Consider the following 4,819-nt stretch of genomic DNA (forward strand, 5'->3'; position numbering starts at 1 on the left):
CGAACCAGGATACATGCTGGCCTCTTTCTCTTCTTCCCTTCTCTGTTTCTTTTTTTAGTATGAGAGAAAATGAAAAAATCTCCTGCAAAATTAGCTTCTGCGAAAACAGAGTTTGAAACATTAATTTTTTTAGCCAACTTGATTCAACCTCCCCTTCTCAAGTTCAAGCAGATCCATCAATAAGAGTGTTGTGTCAGATTCTCTTCTTGGTAATGGCAATCAATAGGTCATTTGACAGTGACACGTACACGAGCCTGTGTCTGTGTATTCGTGTATGCGAGATATCTAGGCAGAGCCCAATACTCGCATCGCATGGAACATTCCACGTACGCATATCTATCTGAAACTCCAAAAAGCTGATAAGTTCAAAAATAAATTTTTCACACCAAACTTCGAACGCGCATAATTTTTTTGTTAAATTTTTTTTCAATCCGTTTCTTGAACATTATAAACTACACGGACCCAGTTTTCAATCAAAATAAGTTTCACAAGATTTGGGGGTCTGGAAGCTGAATTATGGCAGGCCGAAGTTGGTCAAAAGTTCAATTTTTACCAAAAGTTACAAATCCTCTAGTTTTCCAAAATTCTCAATTCAAAACACTTCCAACTATTCAATTGTCAACTCGAAATCATTACCCACCTACTTGTAACACCCTAATATATAGATCCTTATGCTCGAGTCATAAGTCAATGATATTACACTAGTACGACTCAAGGTGGAATAATAGTAAGTATATGTGTGTGCATGCGTGTGTGTGTGTGTGTAAATAAGATAAGGACAAGATGTATATATATATAGGTAACATAAGTAAATAGCCACTAGTCGCAATCTGCGAAGTTTAGGCCGGCTAGGGTTCAGAAATTTAATACTAGATTGACAACAGAACTTCTAGAGGTTTGAAAAATTAGAGGAATGATTGATAGTTCAAAAATAGAGAATTTCTATCAAAACAATAGTTTTGGAGGTTTACACGCTTGCCGAGAAGGTCAAACGGTAAAAAATGGAGTTTTTGTGCAAAACAGGGTAGTGTGCGTATGCATAGGTTCTGTGCGTATGCACCCAACAGAACGACCATCCCAGCCTGTGTGTATGCACCCTTGTGTGTGTACGCACATCCCAAATCACACCTCCTGGTATGTGCATACGCACACACACCAGAAATTCTGGTTGTCTGCACTTGGAAAAATTTTAGTTTTCTGCACCTGATTTTCGATGCCCATAACTTTCTCTACAAAATTCTTATTTCCATAAACTTTATATCATTTTAAATTTCTTAACATTATCTTTAATTTGAAATAGATTTCATTTAAATCCAAAATCCGAGGCCCAAGTTATAGATCATCGAAGTTCATTAAAAATCAAGTTTTACCCAAAAAGTTCAAAAGCTCTACTTTCCAAATCCTCATTTTCAAACCAAACTATTATCAACCAAATCAATTCCAAAACACTCAAAATCAATACTAAATACCCATTAACCATTAATAAATCATTCAACTATTTAAACTGTTAAATTCTCAATTCCTCAACTCATTCAAGGTTCTCAATCTAATATACTTCAAGTCAATACTCATCAATAATTAACACAACAACATTTGCTCATATATCAACTTATACCCATTGAACCAATTTATTCTCATACTCCTACAATATCCCCAATCATCATCACCATTCATTTAATTCCATTTCATATCATACATCATCACACAATACAAATATCACTCACTTTTCTTACCTTTTTCCAGCCTTCGGCCCAAGTTCACGGCCTCCGGCTCAATTCATGGCTTCTGTCCCAACATTTCTCAATTGAATATATATACATATATAATTCATAAATGCAAAATCATTATTCAATCTTAATATGGTCTACACCAACATCAATTCCCTCCATACTAATATCAATCTCATCCATATATTCACTACACATATCACCACATTTAAATATATTATTCAAGCTTATTCCTAGGAGCATCTAACCTAGGAATTCACATTACACCACATGGTACTTAAATAAAACTTAAATTGTACCTCTTGAAAGTTAAATTTAAGCTCTCAATCAACACCAATAAGCTTTTAGCTACCAATACCTTGTTACAAGCGCTCCAATTTTACCCAACAACACTAACATAAATAATTTCACATATATATAAATCTAGGGTTCATAAAATTGATAAATCATAAAGGTTGGAGGTTCCTTATCTTAACCCATGAAATTAGTGATGAAACTTATCAATGGCTCATACTAGAATACCCTAAACAACCAAAACCACAAGATTTCCTCAAAACCCAAATCAAATTCGGAATAAAAGGGGGAAAATGAAATTGGACAGAGAGCTTAGAAATACTCACCACAATACCTGGATAGAATTGAAGAGCTCATCGAGAGCAACACATGGCCGCAAACGACTCGTCAATCAGAGCTCGAAATCACAAGTTATGATGATTTGAAGAGGAGGGTGAATAGTGAAACCTTCACCCCACTCTTCACTTCTCACTTCCGTGGCTCTCTTTCTCTTTGAAAGAATGAGCTGAATGCTCATTAATTTGGGCTTATGTAGGTTAGGCTTACTTGGGCCCGGTCCAATCAGTTTAGTCCGTTAGTCTAATTTTAGGCCAAAATCTTTAAAATTAGTGTTTTAATTTACTTTTACTTATTTTTAATTTTTCTTAATTAAATTTTAACTTTTTATCCCCTTTACTCATAATTAATTTTTTCAGACGTAGTACCGGACATACTTAAGCCGGTACTGCCGGCTAAAATACCATTTCGCGTTTTTACGCCGAAAATCATGTTTTTCGACTCAGAAAAATTCATTGAGTCTAAATATCATATTTAAATTATCAAATTCTAATTGCTAAATTTTTTAACCATATTCACTCATATTTAATTTATTATTTATTTAATTTTCGTTTATTCGAGGTTTTACACTACTCATACCAAATCTAAATTCATTTATCACAATCATAACTTGCAAACTAACATCAATAACCTAACATTACACAATTCCAAACTTTAGCCACCAACTAGTTCATAAACATACATGCACACATACACACTTAATCCACCATTTTTAACAAATTCCCTTCCAACACAAAATTTTACAAATACTCATCATCATTCACATTTTATCCACACACTAAATCAAGTCTTTACTCAAATAATCAATTCATGCAGTTCAACCTATCTTAGGGGTAACTAGCCTAAGTTTCACATAGTATTATATATTAACTAAAGAAAATTGAAACTATACTTTGGCTGATTTTTTCCAAGCTTAAAATGCCACAATTCTAGCTTTCAAGATTTCAAATCAATTCTAACAAGCTCTGGCCACCAAAGCTCGATTCCAAACGCTCTAATTTGCCACTACAGTTAACACTAGGGTTTATAAAATTAGACAAACTACAAGGGTTTAGAGTTTTCTTACCTTACCCATTGATAATTGAAATAAAATCTAGCAATTATCTAATGTTAGATTGCACCAAAACTACCAAAATCATCAAAATCTCTCAATAACAAATCCAAAAACGTGAAAAATAAAGGGGTTGAGAACTAGGCACGAAAATTTGAGATTCTTACAACTTTTGTTCGGTTAGAATCAAAGAGTTCGACGAGACGAACGCGTGGCCACAAACAGTTCGACGATCGGAGTTCCAAATTAAAAGTTATAAGCAATTAAAGTGATGTGTGAATAGTACTTCAAAGGTTTTTGTCTCCCCTCTTTCTTTCACCGTGCTTTCCCCTCTCTTTTATCTTGTAATGAACCGAGTTCATGGTGGGTGATTAAATGAAAGACTCAAATATGAGTTAGATTCAACTAGTTTGATCTCTTACTTTAATTTTGAGTCAAAATTTTTAAAATTAGTATTTTAATTTTTATTTTAAATATTTTTATATTTTTAAATTATAAAATTTATTTTTTTATTTTTTATTTATAATTAATTTATTAATTTTTAAAATTTTATAATATTTAATTTAAAAAATATAAAAAATAAATAACTTTTAAATTTTTAAAATTTACTATAAAAAATAAAGTCAACAAATTCAATATCAAATTTATAGACATCAAAAAATTTGCCGGAAATTATTTTTAGTACGCATCATGATGAAGGGTGGCCTAAGTGGGGCTTCGCATCAAATGAGGAAAGAGTTGAAAGGCATGAAAAAGATAATCAAATTGGAAATGATTACACATGGACATATCTTGCTCTTCTACCTTTTGACATTGTGCAGATTTCAAGCAAAAGGTAGGGTCACATTACTCACAACACCTTACAGCTGTGCTTCTTCGTACCATTAAGTCCACATCGCAACAACAGAATAGTGTTACTGCACGCTCCTTTATAACCCCCTCCCTCCAAAACAGTGATCTAAAGTTTATTTATTTGTCTAAATACCAATAATCTATAGCAACAAAAATATGTTTTCACTTCTGGGCAAAATCTCAAATGCACCATAAATCCATAATGTCAAACACGAGAACCACAATCAAGTGTGTCTTCAGCCGGCAAATTGTTGACAATGGCACTTGTAAATTTGCTGACTGTAAATAATTAGCTTATTACTATTTCAAGGTAGGGTTGAGTACTTGAGTGTCATTTGATTAAGTTAGCAACCTTAAAAGGCGAATCGGGTTCATACTTGCACACATTGATCTATACACTGTGATTGTAATAATTACCACCATATTTTTTGGGGATACATAATTAAAACCATTTGGAAAACTAAAACTTTTCTTTACATTAACAAAACGAAGATTGAACGGAAATACTATATTAAGGAAATAGTATTGAAAAATTATGTGTTTTAAAAATATTAATATT

The sequence above is a fragment of the Arachis ipaensis genome, chromosome B07 (assembly GCF_000816755.2).
Source record: "Arachis ipaensis cultivar K30076 chromosome B07, Araip1.1, whole genome shotgun sequence".
NCBI classification, from domain to species: Eukaryota; Viridiplantae; Streptophyta; class Magnoliopsida; order Fabales; family Fabaceae; genus Arachis; species Arachis ipaensis.